This window comes from Ochotona curzoniae, unplaced genomic scaffold (genome assembly GCF_017591425.1).
Source record: "Ochotona curzoniae isolate NIBS_2020 unplaced genomic scaffold, NIBS_Ocur_1.0 scaffold_1037, whole genome shotgun sequence".
Classification (NCBI taxonomy): Eukaryota; Metazoa; Chordata; class Mammalia; order Lagomorpha; family Ochotonidae; genus Ochotona; species Ochotona curzoniae.
In genome coordinates this window covers 8,560,376-8,579,627 of record NW_024467083.1, presented here as the reverse complement: position 1 = coordinate 8,579,627, position 19,252 = coordinate 8,560,376, and positions in this window count along the sequence as shown.

Below are 19,252 nucleotides of genomic sequence, written 5' to 3'. Positions count from 1 at the left end.
GTAAAAAAGCCAAAAAAAATTTAAGAAAAAAACTACTACTTTGTCAAAACAATAAGTCTAGTAATTACTTCATAACAAATATGAAACTGAGAAAGTAAAATATAATATGTTTACTTATATATATTATACAAAATGCAAGTTTATTTATAAATATATATAATCTAAACAAATGTAAAATTATCTCATTTTACCTTCTCAATTCTATAAACTATTCACTCATTTCTTTACTAAAAAAGAAAGTCAAAAGACGAAGGAGAAAAATGACTTCCATAAACTGGCATGTTAAATTGGATCTGTCCGTGGAAATGAACTTCAGTCACCTTGATGTTCACATAGTACTCTCTGCAAGAGCATTTTGCTGAGTAGCATATATTTTGCTATAATATAGATCTTTGGAGATGCATTATTCACTCTTGCATGGACTTAGGTTACTAGTAAATGGCCTGGCAAAATCATGTAATAATATTGGCTGAAAAGTGCTGCCCCTAGAAATGAGCCTATTACCCAGCAGGATCTGCTGTACTCCTATCCTATGAAGTTAATGCAATTAACAGGAAAGCCATTAGGCAAACTATTATCTTCTCAGAGTTGTAGCAGTTTCCTCTTATCCACAGATGCATACAATTCAGCAAATTGCCTGCTGAATGGAATTTTGGACTAGCTCCTTAACGACTTTGGAAGTTTTATGTAGCCTGTGGCTCTCTACTTTATTAATTATTATGGCATCATTATTTAATACGGTACCTCTTTTCTGGAATAATACAGAATATATTTTAAATTACGGATGACACCCTTTAAGTAGGATACTCCTATTACTGTTGGGAACACATATAGCTGACTATTCCGTTTAGTGTGTTAGCCTTTCATTAACTTATCTAGAGCATTTAAAAACCCTGAAATTGTCTTTCTTCTATCCATGTTTATAATTCTTCTAACATGCACTATAAACTACTGTCTCATAAAAGAACTGAAATCATTTTGCCACTGGTAACTAGTCTGTAGTAGTGAGTCACACTGATTTATGTAACTGTGCAGTTATCTATTTACAGAATTTATGCAATGCTTTTCCATATGTTACGTTCTGCAAGCTTCAAAAGTCTTCTCTGTGCTGTCTTTCCATGGCCTGACTTCTTCGTTCTGCTTTCCAGTGATGATTTCACGTTTGTTTATATGATGGTGGCAGCTTTCAAAGATTTTGTGTTAATCAACATCCAAGTCAAGGCATTTTTCCCTTTTGTCTTTAAATTGAAAACAAGAGCAGGGCGTCTGGTACAGTGATCCTTGATCTCAGATCCCAGCTTTGCTTCTGACTCTAGTTCCTGCTAATAGGAACCCAGGAAGGCAACAGATAAGGACTCATGCAACTAGATTTGTATTACTTTTTTTGGGAGACCCGAATTTAGTTCTGAACCACTGGTTAAGCCCTGACCCTACCTGGAGAGTGCATAATCTGGGAGTGGGAGTGACCTGATAGGGAAATTGTGGGCTCCTACCTCTTGGGTTGCCACTCCCATGGGAGGGCATAAAAACTAGGGCAGGGGCTGGGGTGCCTAGACAGAGAGACCCTCAACAACATCCATGAGAGCTGGATAGTTGAGATGGTTAGATCGAATAAGGTTTTAATACCCATTGACATGTATGAGAGCAGAAGGGAATGTGGGACAGACTTGTCTAGTCTGCCACACATACTGGCAAACAAGGGTAGGGGGCGGGCTTGGAGGGGGTTAATGTGCGTCGCTCCAGCTAGGCTGCTTCTCCCACTGGTTTATGTGAGGGCTGAGTATGTGCTGGGCAGAACCAGGAGGGACTGCAAACACCCATTGGTTCCAGTGAAAGTCAGGGCTGAAAACAGAACCAACCCAGCAACTGCAACCACCAGCTGATCAGGGCAATGGACTGTACTAGGTCCTGTGCGTGCTAGCACATACAAGAATCTGATCTGGGGGGCCCCGGCGCGGTGGCGCAGTGGTTGGGGTCCTTGCCTTGCACGCCCGGGATCCCATATGGGCGCCGGTTCTGGTACCGGCGGCCCCGCTTCCCTTCCAGCTCCCTGCCTGTGGCCCGGGAAAGCAGTGGAGGATGGCCCAAAGCTTTGGGACCCTGCACCCGCGTGGGACACCCGGAAGAGGCTCCTGGCTTCGGATTGGCATAGCATTGGCCGTTGTGCTCACTTGGGGAGTGAATCATCGGATGGAAGATCTTCCTCTCTGTCTCTCCTCTCTGTATATCCGCCTCTCCAATAAAAAATAAATAAATAAATCTTTAAAAGAAAAAAAAAAGAATCTGATATGGGAACACCTCAGACAAAGCTTCTTTGGGGATCCCCCCAATCGAAATGGCAGACTCAGAACCCAAACCAAGAAAAGACGGAAGATAGAACAGGTCAATCAACCACCTCAGTTATATTTTGACAGCAAAATACTGGACAAATGGAGACTCTATGATGGACTATGTCAATCAGTGGATTCTTCAACAGTCTCATCTTGCCTGGAGTGGCGAGATTAGCAGTGATTCATAACTGGTGAACTTTCAAAACCACTTGAGCAAGGATTTCAGAGCATACCCCACATCCGGAATCTGAGGTGGGTGGGAGACTGGGTGGGGCTTCTCCATCAATATTCCCTTCACCTCAGATATATGAAGGAAACAATAGTGAAATAGTGGTCTTACCCACTTTCCTATAGCTTTTATACCTTTTTATGCTAATTAAATGTGTAAAGATTGCCAAAAATATTTTTAAAAATAAATTATTTAGTCAAAGATAAAGTGGTAAATACACAAGGGGGCTTCAAAAGGTTCATGAAAATTGGAATTGAAAGATAAGTCTATTTTCGACATGAGAAATTAAAGTTATATATCATTTCTTGGTAATACGCATTTTCAGAAGACTACTAATATATATGAATTTCACAGTATTTTGGCATGTAAATCAGCTTATCTTATAATCCAATTTTCCATGAGCTTTATTTAGTACCCATGTACATACAAATGTATATATGAGGGTGCAAAGATACTTATGGTTAAGAAAGTTTCAGATTAGAAAAAAAGTCTGTATATTACTATTGGAAGTGCAAGAACCTGAGCAGAAGATAAAATTACTTAATTCTGTGTATGACTTTAGGAAAGAAAATCTCAGATGCTGATTTCCTCTGTTTTAAAAAAACAGATATTGAGTAAAATGGGGTGAGGGATTTTGGACAGGGGCAGAACTAAATGAAGATAATCATGAATAGTTTTTAAACTGCATTTCTGTTTTTAGAACATTTATGAGATTGCATCTTGCTCCCATTCTTATCATTTTTTTTTCTGATGTATTTTTGCTTCATTGGAAGACAGAGAGACAGAAAAACAGAGATCTTCCTTGTGTTTCCTACCCCCAAATACAGCAGGCAGTGCTAAGCCAGGCCATCCAGGACCCCCATCTGGGAAAGGACCCAACAATTGGGTTATCACCATTCCTTCCTAGGCTGCACAGTACCAAGAAGTTAGACTGAAGAGCAAAGCTATAACTCCAGTCCAAGCACTCTGAGAAATGATGTGGCTGTCACAAACAATGCCTTAAACTCTGTGTCAAACAACTATCCAAGAGTTATTTTGATGACCCTTCAACCAACATGTGTGTTTAGGGTAGAGAGAAATAGGAACAATAGTTTGATTCTTTAGGCAAGAGTAATTTATGTTATACTCCAAAGATTCACCAAAATGTAAACTAGAATAAGCTTCCTAAAAGGGAGTGTGGTATTATTGTGTTCTCTTCTGCTAGTTACTAAGCTAAACACCTAGCATGCCAAAAACATCACAGATTAAGCATCTTTGTTAAATACAAAAATGTTACAATGCTACACATTCAAAATTTGTTCTACCATCCCTCATTCTGCAAATTTCAAACCTAAAGATCAGAATAGACAGTGGATATTCAAATACAGTTCATATAAAATTTTGCCTAAAGTTAACTCCACTTCCTCTGTAGTGCATACCCCCACTCCTTTTCACACATATCATACATAAAAAAATTATAAAAAAATTATAAAATAATTTCATCCTTCTACTCACTCAGGGCTGATCACTGGAGTTGCATTGATTCTTTTTTTCACTCTTAGTTTTTTGTCCTATATCAGTAAGGATGCTGATTTCAAGGCACAGAACACACAACTCAAACTGGTTTAAGAAGATAAAATTATTTTATTTCCTAGCATGATGAAATAGCCCTAGACCAGAGATTATTTTTTTTTAATTTTTTTTATTGTTGTGAACATTGTATTATGTGGTACAGTTTTATAGGCGCTGGGGATTCCCCCCACCCCTCCCCCCAGGGTGGATTCCTCCACCTTGTTGCATAACCATAGTTCAAGTTCAGTTGAGATTCATTCCTTGCAAACACATGCCTAGCATAAAGTTCAGCATCTTATTGTCCAGATAAGTTCAGTGGCCTCTTGGGGAGACCTTCTATGGTCTGAAGGTAGGGCTAACAGAGTAAAGATCCGGTCATATAAAATCCCCAACAAAACCTCAGTATCAATATACAACATTATGGAATTAATTGACATAGTATTGGGTAAACAATATGTTAAAGATAATGCAAGTTCCATTCTTCGAAACATCTGGGTTGAGACAGTATCAATGACAGGTTCAAAAAAAAATAACAAACAACCAAACAAAAAATTACAGGTTAAATCAAGGCAAACATGTGGTAAAGATCTCATTTGTATATGAGAACGAAATCAGATACTTCAATAGCAAAGAAAAACTAGAAGAATATGTCTACACAAAACCAGCTCTGCAAAGTCTCCTTAGAAATGCGCTAGTCCCGGAAAAAAAGGAGGCAAATCACAAACAAAGTTGGCAAATAAGAAGGTCTCCAAACTAAAGCCCGCACAAAAAAGACAATTACATAGACAACAACACACACAACACAATCGCATGGCAGGGCAAAATTGCAACCTCTCAATTTTAACTCTCAACACAAATGGTCTAAATTCACCAATCAAAAGACAGAGATTAATAGAATGGATCATCAAACAAGACCCAACCATCTGTTGCCTACAAGAAACGCATCTAACCAGAAAGGATGCAAAGAAACTGAAAGTGAAGGGATGGAAAAAGATATTTCACGCCAATAGACGAGAAAAAAAAGCTGGGGTAGCTATCCTAATTTCAGACGAGATAGATTTCATTCTAACTAACATCAAAAGAGACAGGGAAGGCCATTTTATACTGGTGAAAGGAATGATCCATCAAGAAGCAATCACCATCATTAATGTTTATGCACCGAATCTTAATGCACCTAGTTACGTGAAGCCTAGTCTGGTCTGTCCCTATCCACGCTCACGCTCTCCAGTGGGAATAGCTGTTCAGCCACGGCACTACCATTTATTCCCCTGCCGGTTCTGTCCCCTCTCTTCCCGATTCTCGTGTGTACTGGTTGGGTGCAGTGGTTACATCTGGCTCAGGCAACCTCACCTTGGCATTCTATGTTGTGTACTGCTTTTGTCACGAATGAACTTGGCTCGACCTACACTCTGTTCTGGTGCTTGGATTTGCCAGTGGATGATGTGAACTGATTCAGTCTGGTCTGCCCCTGACCCATGCCAAATATATGCCAGTGGAACACTTTCCATGACCTCTTGGCTGTTTCCTTCCATTCTTCTTGCGCTTACCTGCAGGGTCTGTGTCCTGCTAGAGGAGTTGCCGGGCTCCTCCATCAGAACCCCTCTAAGTGCCAGCTTTCATGCATATGAGTGGGTCCATGAGCCAGTACTACTCAGTTAGCTTCCTGTCCTAGCAGGAACAGTGGCTTTCCCTAACTGGCCTTCAACCCATTCTGGTTCTTGCTGTTGGATGTTTCAGCCCAGCCACGGCTCGTCCATACCCACATATAACTCATATATGGCTCAGTTGGGATTGAGACCTAGCCTAGTCCGTCCCACATCTACCCTGGTCCTCCAGAACACCAGAAGGTGTTGGAGTCTGGCCCGGCCTGGTGCGTCTTGTCCCAGTCCACACTTATGCCAAGGGAGACAACAACTATATCCTGACCAAAACTCAGCCCCATTCCAGCTTGTGTGCCCCTTGGCTGGAACCTCCACCCAGATAGGGAGTCTCCTTAGCCTCCCCCAACCTAGCCTGTTCCCAGCCATAGATTGCACACATGCCAGTGGTTGCTCTGACTCAGCTTGGCACAGCCCCTCACCTGCCGCGACCCCTGCCTTAGACACTGCAGCTCTTGTACTTTGAGTTTCAAGGTATGATATCATCTGAACTCAATTTCCCTTCATCTCTATTTTACAATATATTGCTTTACTTTCAGATGTCACATAGACCCATTAGAGTTCCACATTCATCACATTTTTTTTTCTGTATGGCTGATAAGGTAGCCATTTTTCTCTTAAAATGACCAAAATCTAATCCCAGAAACCTGTGACTGTATTATATTTTATGGCAAAGGAGAACCCAAATTGAATTAAGGGAGTTGTGTTATTGGGACATGAGGGTAAAGAGGACAGGACAGAGGAGAGAGGAAAGTGTGGTTGTCTTCTTGGAACTGTACCTATGCATAAAATATGTGTGATTCTTATTAATAAAATTTTTAAAGATGCCAAACAACTAAAGGTAAGGAGAAAGGCAGGCATTTGGCCTAGCATTTGAGACACCACTTGAGACTCCCACGTCCCACATCAGAGTACTTGAGTTTGGGTCCCATCTCTTCTACAGTAAAACTCCCTTACTAAAATTCATACCCTGGGAAGTAGATGCAGATGTTCAGGTAGTTGGGTTTCTGCCATTCACATGGGAAAGTTGGCCTATGTTCCTAATCCCTGGTTTTGGCCTCAAATGAATGCAGATATTTGCAGAGTGAATCAGTGGGGTCTTTCTCTCATTTTCATTTTCTCTCTCTCTCTCTCTCTCTCACTCTGATTTCTGGATCTGTAAAATTATATATATATATATATGTATCTGTAAAACTATATATATATATTTGTGTTGCTACTAGAAGCTTTGTGGTCATTAATGACAGCGGCAAGAGGAAGGCCATATATCACATAAGGATCCAAAACCTTCTGTAACTTAGCAACTCTATTCTACACCCCTTTAAAGAAATTATTTATTTTTAAAGAAAGGCAAATTTACAAAGAGAAGGAGAGACAGAGAGAAAGATCTTCCATCTGCTAGTTCATTTCCGAAATAAGCTGGTCTGAAACCATAACACATCTTAGAAAGCTGGCTCAGCCTGGTTCCTTGCTGTGTCTTACTGTGGAAAGAACTTAATAATCAAAACCCTCGGCCACAAGAGCTGGAGCTGAGCTGGTTTATTTAAAGCCATAAGCCAGGAGTTTCCTCTGGGTCTCCAGCACAAGGATGCAGGCTCCCAGGCTTTAGGCTGTCCTTGATTGCTTTCTCAAGTCACATGCACGTTGCTGCATGGGAAGCAGAGCAGCCAGGACATGAACTGGCACCATATGTCTGCAGCTGCTAATTAGTCATATATAACCAACAAGACAACTCAGATTATAAAAACAACTCTTGCCAATCAATTAAAGACAAAAAACGCCAATAGGACAAATAAGCAAATGACATGAGTAAGCACTAAACAAAAGAAAGCATTCAAGTGATCAGCAAATGTATAAAAAGCTGATTCATTCCATTGGACGTCAAGGTTAAATACTAAAACACAATGATTACATTATGTGTGTCTTCAGTAGGTTGCAACCCTAGTGGATAGAATAAAACACTGTGAAAGGATTAAAGCAAATGGGAAATTTGGAAACTGCCTGGCCCCTAACCAAACTGTGTAACTGAGCAGTTAACAAAAGTTAGCATACAAGTTTCATGCTGAGGCAAATGAGAAATGAAGTACTCTTATTCTTTATGCATTATAAAGGATTATTTATTTAGGGAAATAAGTTTATTGATTTTGCATCAGGTGATGTTTTATTCAGTGAATAACTATCAGTGTTGGAGAATTTAGCAGATACCTGCTGGTGTGGTCTGAATGCTCACATTCCTTAAAACACCTAATGCCAAAATCTTACAGCCACAAATGTGACCATAATAAGAAGTCAGGCCTTCGGGATAAGTTAGATCACGGGACATACAGAGCACTCCTGAATGGAAATAGTGTCATTATTTTCACTTTGATTTTTAAAGACTTATTAATTTGCAAGGCCAGGTAACACAGAGAGGGACAAGAACAAGGATGCAAGATCTACTCACTGGCTCACTTCCCCAACAACAATGCTGAACCGGACCATGCTGAAAACAGAGGCCCAAGTAATCAGGCACCTCCACTGTTTTCTCCGGCTCATTAGTAGGGATTTTGATCAGAAATGGAATGGTTGGGATTCAAGCTGGTACTTGAAAATGGCATCGCAGTACTGAAAGCAGTTGCTTAACTTGCTTCATTGCATCTGTCCTTAGTGCCATTCCATATATGTATACTTAGAAATAGATATATTTATATATAAATAAAATACAAATATATTTTATATCTACATATATATAGAGATATATATAAAGGCAGAGTTAGAGAGAGAATTGGTAGATAGATGATAGATAGGTGGGTAGATAGATACATGACAGATAGATCTTTCAACCACAGATTTACTCTTCAAGTAGCTACAACAGCCAGAGTTGGGTCAGTCTGAAACCAGGAGTGAGAAGCTTTTTCTAGGTCTCCCACGTGGATTCAGGAACCCATACACTTGAGCCATTTTCAGATTGCATTCCCAGGCACATCAGCAGAAACATGGACAGGAAGTGGAAGAGCTAACATGCTTATGGGACGCTACTTTACATTGTGTGCCACGGCACTGGACCCATGCCATTGCTTTCACAAAGGCTTTGGATCATTTGTTAGTCTCTTATGCTCTGTGAGGACACAGTGAGGACGCAGCATCTGTGAACCAGTCAACAAACCCTACCCACATACTGATTCTACTGACACCTTGATATTAGACTGCACAGTCTCCAGAGCTGTAATCAGCAAATTCACGATGTTTATAAATTAACTACAATAAGGCACCTTGAAAAAGATATTCATAATCATACATAGATCCACATGGAACTTGTCATGCAACTGAAAACTTCAGATTACTTGTTTAGTTCAACGAGAGAAAACAAAGCCACAGTTTGCATATTACTATGGAGTCTATTCTTTTTACACTCATCCAAAAAGTATTTATAAATCAACACCCTTCATCACCACACTTCAAATAGCAAAGATAACTTACATCTGTCAAATAATAATTGTAACAGACTTTCAGGTGACAAGAATGTCTAAACTATTATCAGTTTAGTTGGGCTACATGTATATACACCTATCCTGGAATCAATTTTCTCAGCTGGGAAACTGTAGATTCATTTGATTACACAGAACAGAGGCTTATTAAGACGTTATCCAGGGGAGGGTATGGCATCCCAAAGTCTAATTAAGAGTGCTATTACATTTGCTCAGGCAAGAGATTTTCAATGCCTTGAGTAAAAAAGCAGCAGTTGTGGAGTTAGGAAGAATGGAATGAAAACATTTTTAGCAATAGCAATGAGAACAATATACGCTTATGAAAAATCCAGTAACATTATCCATCATATAACTTTGTGGGAAAATATTAGAAATACATATTGTTATATTCGTCCATAAAACTTGGAACAGATTATCATAAAAAAAACTCGGGCATCCTTATATCCATCTGGGAAGGACAGTGGTTGCTTCATAGAGAATATATGCCATAGGAATTCACTACTTGTAGAGTAGTGAAGGAGTTGAGAAGTATACAACACAACTTCAGATTCAGGCTCCCCATCCTAGAAGCCTGGCTCTGCCTGGTTCTTAGCTGTGTCTTCCTATGGAAAGTGCTTAATAATCAAAAACCTCAGGTTTCTGTTGTAATCATAGTAAAAAGGGAATGGTGGGCCACCACGGGTCAGACACAGTGCTGTGTATCCGATGATCCTTATAGCCATCACAGCAATCTCATGTGGGAGGTGCTATGTTAACACTAACCTAACGATGGAGGAAACATAGGTATCCAGATAAAATTTAAAATGTGCAGTGTAAGCAATCTTGTTTAATGGCAGAGCCTACACGTGAATCCTTTTGATTCCTCCTCCACAATCAACTGTGTTCTTTCTCGCTCTCAAAAGCTCAACTGCTTATTATTGCTGTGAATTCCAAAGGCAATAAAGTTCTTTGCATGGTTTCTGCCTGTGGAAAGTGTTTAAAAAGTATTAGCTTCAGGCCCGGCACGATAGCATAGTGGTTAAAGTTCTCGCCTTGCATTTGCCAGGATCCTATATGGTCACCCGTTCTAATCCCAGCAGCCCTGCCCTCGATCCAGCTCCCTGCTCATGGCCTGGGAAAGCAGTCAAGGATGGCCCAAAGCTTTGGGACCCTGCACCCGCGTGGGAGACCTCGAAGAGCTCCTGGCTCCTGGCTTTGGATTGGCTCAGCTCCAGCTGTTGCGCTCACTTAGGGAGTGAACCATCAGACGGAAGATCTTCCTCTCTATCTCTCCTCCTCTCTGTAAATCCGCCTTTCCAATAAAAATAATTAAACATCTTGTTTTAAAAAGTATTAGCTTCATAAAGGCTAATATAATATAAAATCAATATTACTAAAGATTAGAGCTCACAGCTGACAGAATAGATTCATTCAGTCAATGATTATTTTTCACAGCCCAGCAACAGGCTGCGTTTCATGTTTCACAGAGAACAAAAACCTGAAAGAACATCATCAAGATAAAAGTCACAACTGAGAACTCAGAATCTGCAAACAAATGGCCCAACCGAAAAAGAAAAAAATAAATAAATAAATAAAGAATTCACCTGAAATGGGCAGATGAAGAAAGGCACAGACCCAGGATCTAGTTGTAGTCCATTTTTCACTGGACTCCACATTTATGACATGAACTTATATCCCTGCTACTTCTCAACAGCAATTAGAGCAGCTGCCCACCAACACGCTTTAAACATTAAAGGCAGTATACCAAATCTTAAGAACTAAATGTCTGTATGTGCTGCTTCCTCCTTCTGTGTTACACTGCAGCTCAAGCTTGGAACAATTTCTTTCTCTTTCTTCAGAAAATACCTCAGGCAGCTGAAGCATATTTTCTGAGGAAATCCCCTACTGCAAGAATTAATCAGTCCCTCCTGGTAATATCACTGTTCCTCCTGCACCTGCCTATTAATGCACCAGGTTGCAAGCAATTATCATATTCATCTTTGCATGCCCGCAGCCAGGTGCAGGCATTCGCATCTATGAGGCTAGGTACACAACACTTCATTTTTTTATAACAGCTTTATCGAGACATAATTCGCATAACAATCACTTAAGGTATTTTTAATATATTCACAGTTATATGGTTATCATCATAATTTTATCACACAAAAAATGAAACCCATTCCAATTAATTATGCTCCATTCTTTTCTGCCCCTTAAACAAGCCAATGATACTTCTCTACGGACTTTGGATATTTTACAATCCATAGTATCATACTGTGTAGTCCTTTGGCTTGACTTCTTTTCTTAGTGTATGTTTACCAAGATTCTCCATGTAGTAGCATGTGCCAATATTGAATTTCCTTTTATGGTTGCCCCATAGTCCATGGTATGGATACAATATATTTTATTTATACATTCTTCAGTTGATGGGCATTCGATTTATTTTCAAGTTTTGGCTATTATGAATAAAGCTGCTATGAATATTTATGTACAAGTTTTACTGTGGACATACATTTTCAATTTTTATTAGAAAAGAATTGTGGAACAATATGGTAACTCAACATTTAAGCTTTTAAAGAAATACCAGCCTGCTTTCCAAGTCAGACACACAACTTTACAGCCCCACCAAATGTGGATGAAGGCTCAGATCCTTCACATATACACCAACACTGCCACATTCTGTCCTCTTGCGTTACAGCCATCCTGGACATGCAAAGTGGTATCTCCAAGTGCAATTTTGACTGGCACATCCTGATGACATTAAGCAGCTTTTCATATGTGTGTTGACTGCTGTTAGCATCTTCTCTGGTCAAAATTTTACTTATAACCTATTCATATTTTTAATAATTGTTTTTAATTCAAATCACAGATGGAAGAGACACACAAACTTAAACAAACATATAGCTCCCACCTGTTGATTCACTCACAAAATGTCTACAACCACAGGGCTTGGCCAGCATTTAACCTCACACTTAGTTTCCACGGTGGATGACAGAAACCCAGTCACTGTAGACATTATTGGGAGCCTCACAAGGCAAACTAGCAGGAGGGCTAGATGAGGGAATGGAGCCAGGCCTGGAACCCTGACACGCTGATATGTGGTATAAGCATTCCAAGCAAAGTCCTGACTTCTAGGCCAAATGAACACCTTTACTTATTTTTTTAAAGATATATTTATTTTTATTGCAAAATCAGATATACAGAGAGCAGAATAGACAGAGAGGAAGATCTTCAGTTCAATGATTCACTCCCCAAGTGGTCGCAACGGTCGCTGCTGCAGCAATCTGAAACTAGGACCCAGGAACTTCTTTCAGGTTTCCCATGTGGGTACAGGGCCCCAAGGCTTTGGGCTGTCCTTGACTGCTTTCCCAGGCCACAGGCAGGGAGCTGGATGGGAAGTGGAGCTGCTGGGATTAGAACCAGCATCGTTATGGGATCCTGGTGCCTTTAAGGTGAGAACTTTAGCCGCTAAGCCATGGTTCCGGGCCCAACTTTACTTATTTTTAAGTAGGACATATTCTAGCTACAAATACATGAGTTGCAAAAATGTTTCTAATTCTGTGTTGTTGCTATTGCAGTTTTTACTTTCTTAATAGTATCTTTTGAAGCGTGAAGCTTTCAATATTGACAATGACATTTTTTCCTTTTTGAGTATTAATTCAATTCTGAAGTAATTTATCAAGCAAGTATTGTCACAACATTTGCACCCTTACTTTCTTCCAAAAGATCTACATTCTATGCTTCTACATTTAGATTTTATCCATTTTCAGATAATTTTTTTTGTTAATGGTGAAGTGAGGGAATGTTCAGTTTTATTTTTCTGTGTGTGGACTTTCAGTTGTATTGGCACCACTGTTGAAAAGGCTAGTCTTTCCTTTACAATAAAATTGTCACCGAAACTGGTTAATTCCTGGTGCCTATTTTAAGGGAGTTCAAAATACCATGCTGGAGACCAGAATCCAGGAACATAATCCAGCAAAAAACATGACAACATTTGAATCCACAGGACTGTGTGAGGCAGCTGCAAATATCTTCTAGGTTTCTCTACTAAGTTCCGCATTCAGTGTAAGGGTTACCACAAGTAACAGTTTACTCTTCCTTTGAGGTATAAAGTGATCCTGCATAGCATCTGCGTTTCTGGAGAGCTCTAGTCTTACTACCTCATATGCAGTCACCAGCCAATGTAATCATCAAGAAAAAGACATGACAACCATTAAGAACTGAGGTATACCCCTTTGCAGAATGCCTTCTAACATCTTTAGTGACATCCTCCCAGCTATGGCTAATGGGCATAGATGTTTTAAATAGAAAATTACCAAATTTACCTCCACTCCCATTTGTCCTGTTCTGCATTGTGAATCCAAGTGCCTGGATCCTTTGCCATTATTATCTGAAACTTAGAAAGATCATGTGCTGCCACCTCTGAGGTCCTATACTATGAGCTCTCAGGCTGTGGGGAGGACAGAGATGAGCAGTTTTTCCATCACAGCATCTTGTTTCAGTGTCTGAGCTGGATATTGACCTTCATAGTTCCAAGATGAATATTGACATGAAATGACATTGTTCCTGAAATTTTGCCATTTATCTCTATAGTACAACTCATTAACAATATGTACTGGAATCATTTCCTTTCCTTGATCTGATGTTATTAATGGAGGTTTGTTTCATAATTATGCCTTTATAGCAACAAAAAACAATGCTTTATAACTATAGTTCTTGCAATCACCTAATATGGAGGCTTCTAAATCCTCTAGAACTCTACCCTAATGACATGAAATATCCTTTCAGTCCATAAAGAAAGGGACTGGAGAACTATTGTTTGCTCCTGTGGGGAGCCCCCCTTGCTGCTGACCTGTGGATGGCGACTCTGCCCTAACAGCATCTGGTTACCTGGCAGACTTCATGGGCAGCTGGGAAGGAACTTCAGAGTTGTTTCTGGGTCTTCCACATAATTAGCTTGTTTATAGGCCATCTGCGTTGCTTGGATTTCACCATCACCACTTCCTGCTCTCTGAAGATTTTCTTTGTTCTCTTCCTATGGGAGTGAAATCGTTAATAAGTCCTTCCTGCATCAGGGACACTAGCTCCTTTAATATGTCTGGCAACTCTCTGCCCCCCAACATGCACCTCATTAGGAAACCCCTTACAGACTAGAGGAGGGTGGTGTTTATATTTGATAATGCTGTCATCCAATTAACAGGCCTCATTAACAGGAAATTATGGATTGGGGGCTCCCTAATACAATACATTCTTGGTGAAGCTCATCCAAAAATTATAAAGCTTCCTTAAAGAGAAGCACTGCACGAAGAAATGCATTTAAGCAACATCTGTTCAGAAAAATAGAGATGGGCAGCTACTGTTATCAGTATGAATTTTTAACCTAATTTGAACCCCAAAGACGTTGTCACACTGTGTGAACATTGTAATTATACTAACATCGTGAGGTAGGTCTCAATGAATTATTCCCCACCTGCAAGTCACCTATGTCAGCTCTGTCTGGACAGTACAGCTCTCCTATAGTTTCCCACACCAATGAAAGACATTTCAGTCATTTCCAAGGGTCATTTCCTGTCTGCCTTGACCTGGTCTGTGGCTCCTGAGGACACTTGTCCTCCATCACTTGAAAGTTGGGATTCTGCTGCAATTAACAACCCATCATTAACATCACCTATTCATAGCCAGCTAGCCATGCTACTTCTCAAATCCCTTCTTGGTATATCAGTTCTGCTTGGATCAAAAAAGAAGAAAAACTCCATTCTTTAGAGGAATGTGCTGGAATGATTATACAGCTAGGAGGGCCAGGCCAGAAATACCAACAGAGTCCCCTGCAGCTTACATCTTCCTTGTCTTGTTCTTTTTGTGAAAGCACATTTAAACAACCTCTGATCCCCCAAGGACACCTTGGGCAAAGTGTTAAGGTGAATAAAAGAAAGCTCCTGATTTTCCTTCAAAACGTGTGTGCTTCTGTTTTGAGGTCTATGCAAATACCCGGAGTGCAGGTGGGCTGCTCAGAATCCTGGGTTCCAGGTAGCCTGGGGTCAGCATATCCTGGAGTATGTGAATCTTAGCCCAGGCCTCAGAAGACTGCCTCTTATAGTAATGTAGTGTGACACTGATTAATTTATTTTCCAAATAGAATATTGAAGATAATATCTATTGCCATGAATGTGACTTTGGGGAAAATTCAAGGTACAAAGAAGCTGCCTACAAATAATTTTGTATATCCATATGCATATACATATACATACACATAACCACTATCCATCTATAGATCAATATGTATATATAAACTCCTATGTGGGATCCCAAAGAATGAGAGAAAAAAACAGAGATTCTGTGGTTGAATGGAAAGGTCTTGAGTAGACACTCATGTACTCACATACCTTCATTCTATGTTCACCCAGTGATGGCAATTTCAACACAAGAGCAGATACAGTGTCTGCACATGAGGACGTCATGGGGACTTTCCCCAACTCTAGATGTCTATATAGCACATTTTTCAAAGTCCCAGCTATTGAAGAAAGAAAGGCATGAGCGCTGATAAGAGGTTTTGTTCAAGTTCCTGATATTTTTACTAACAAACATCAAACTACTAAACATGAACAGTTAAGGAAGATTGTAATATTTGTTTCCCTAGACAAGTTAAAAAAAAAGGGGGTGGGTGGGAAGAGGGATGGCCTGGCACAGTAGCTTATTGGTTAAAGTCCTCAGGTTGCACACACCCGGATCCTGTATGGCCACTGGTTCATTTCCTGACAGCCCTGCTCCCCATCCAGCACCCTGCTAGTGGCCTGGGAAAACAGTGGAGAATGGCCCAAGGCCTTGGGACCCTGCACTGGCTTGAAGACCCAGAAGAAGTTCTTGGTTCCTGGCTTCTGATCCACTCAGCTCTACCCGTTGTGGCCACTTGGGGAGTGAATCAGCAAATGGAAGATCTCCCTCTCTGTCTTTTTTCCTCTCTGTGTATCTGACTTTACAATAAAAAATAAGTAAATCTTTTTTAAAAAGGTGATACTTTATAAAGCCATTTCCGTGGAGTAGCTTGCCTTAGATTGTCTTGCTCTCTTCTTCCACTCTAGTTAATATTTATACGTCTAGTTCTATACTTGTCCTCCATTGAGATCAAGAGAAGCATTTGCAGAATAAATAAATGGTCAGAAGTAGAAGTTGAGTCTGTAACAAATGGAACTTTAACTACTTGTGTATAATGCAACAATTTACGCTATAAACAATCTCTTGATGCTGTAAAACTGAGTGAATATATATAGAAGAATGGAATTAGATCCATATCTCTAATATATAAAATCTACTCAAGATGGATCAACATCCTAAATTTTAGGACAGACAGTATAAAATTGCTGGAAGAAAATGTGAGCGAAACACTCCAAGACATTGATGTAGGGGCTGACTTCTTGAATAAGACCTCTAAAGGCCAAACAAATTGTACCACCACCATATTTATAAGAGTACTGCTTACAATAGCCAAAATTTGGAATAAACTAATGTATACATTGTCAGATGAATGGGTAAAGAAAATGTGATACACACACAATGGAATATTATTCAGCTTTAAAATTAATGATACTCTATCAAATTGCAGTAAAATTAGCCTAACTGGAGGATATCACAGTAAGTGAAATAAGCCAGAATCAGACCACAAATACCATATGTTCTCACTAATATGGGGGAGCTAAAATTTAAAAACCAACAAAAATTTTAAGAGAGGTATCTGTGTGCCCCTATTGTTACAAATACAATTTTGTAAATCTTTGTTTTATACTTTTGTCACACAATCATTAAAAGTATTATAATACAGTTTCAACCATCTGTTATTACCTTAAAATTGACTGTAAAAAAATAATACTGGGGCAGGTGCTTGGCCCAGGGGTTGCAACCAGTAAAGATATTACCCCACATCGAATCGTCTGAGTTCTGTGTGGGCCTTAAACTCATAATCCAGACTCCTCCCAACACAGCTTTGGAAGTAGCAGTGATGTTTCAAGTTTTTGGGTTTCTGCTGTGTCTTGGGGATCTGGATTGTGTTCATAACTATTGGTTTTAACACTTGCCCAGCCCTGGCAGCTGTATGCATCTGCACCCCGTATGACATCCGTTCATGTCAAGGCTGCTCTACTCCTCTTCTAGTTCCCCACTAATGGCCTGCGAAAGCAGTGGAGATGGTTTGGGCCCCTGCCATCCATGTGGTAGACCTGGATGAAGCTCCTGGTTGCTGGCTTCAGCCTGCCCCAGTGCTTTCCATCTCAGCCATCGGGGGAGTGAAAACGTGAATGGAAGATCACTGTCTGTCTCTCTCTCTCTCCCTCTCTCACTGTACCTCTGATTTTTTTTTTTAAGTAAATGTATTTTTAAGACATAACAGAGGGCCCGGCGCAGTGGCGCAAGTGGTTAATGTCCTCGTCTTGCACACCCGGGATCCCTTATGAGCGCAGGTTCTATCCCAGCAGCCCCGCTTCCCATCCAGTTCCCTGCCTGTGGCCCGGGAAAGCAGTCAAGGACGGCCCAAAGCCTTGGGACCCTGCACCCGCGTGGGAGACCCGGAAGAGGCTCCTGGCTTCGGATCGGCATAGCATCGGCGGTTGCGCTCACTTGGGGAGTGAATCATGAGACGGAAGATCTTCCTCTCTGTCTCTCCTCTCCATATATCTGCCTTTCCAATAAAAAAATAATAAAAATAAATCTTAAAAAAAAAAAGACATAACAGAAAAAAGAAAACACACAGACATTGATGGTAAATAGTGGTTTCTTTTGAAAAGTCCAAGTCTTAGAAACTGTCAGCTCTGGCACAAGGAGTTAGAAAACTGCAGTCATCGCACTGTGGTCTCTGGTTTTGCATGTAGTCACATCCACTTACAAATCATGTAGTCCATAACTGCTTTCGTGCGTGATAAAGTTGTATAATTTAGCTGTAACAGAGATAATACAAAAATTCCTAAACTAATTACCACATAGGGAATTATTGGAAAAGTTGACTCATTTCTGAGCTAAAATCAAATACAGCTTTCCCACTGAATATGCTGTGAGTTCTTGGGTCAGCAGAACCTCCACACCATAGACATCACACCTTGGTTACCATTCCCTTTGCAAGCCTGGAAGTTTCCTCTCTGTTCACAAGCGTTTATAACTGCTCAAGTAGGCCCATGTTTTTCTGTTTCTCCCTTAACCATACCACTTCCAGATTCTCCCCACTGTCAATCAAAACATCCACCCACGTTCTGCTGCCCTGTTTGAGCTGTGGAATGTTTTCTTCCCATGTAAGGTTTATCCCTGTTGTTTCTCTAAGGCAGGAACACTTTTTATACCTCTTTGCCCCCAAGATCTGGCACTATGTGAATAAGTGGGCAAACACTTAGTAAATATATTTAGCTAATTGTTGTCACCCTGGTATATATTAACCTTAAAAAAAGGATGAAGAGTAGTAAAATAGGAAGCGAATATGAACATTTCTCATCCAACAACTCAATGAATCACCTATACTCAGTGATCGTCTGATACCCAGGATCAATGAACCACTTGACTGCTATCTGTGAGCAAGGGCAGGATACCAGGAGAGGGGCTACCATTTGCCCACAGGAATTTATCCTATACATGGAATGGCCCAAGTCAATTTTTGATATTCCATGTCTTTGGCAAAACTCAATCTATACAGTTATGTAAATGGAATATGCAATAACAACTAGAGACAAAGAGAAGCCTGAACTCTTGAGACTTCAGGCCAGAATATTTTTTTTTTCCTCTAGGCAAAGGAAACAGAAATAAATCAATGAGACACGATTAGATGTTGCAATGTTTGCTGACATCACTTCCTAACAGCTGGTGAGTCACTCCTTCCAACAGATTCCCTTTCCTCACTAATGTTCTAATGATTTCTGTCTCTAATAATGCCTACAGAAATGCCCTTTCATGGAGCTGGTTTTGTGGCTCAGTGGTTTTGTGGCACCTGCAATGCTGTCATCCCATAGGGGAGGCCCGTTCAAGTCTTGGTTGTTTAGCTTCAGCACTCCTTGATAAGGTACCAAG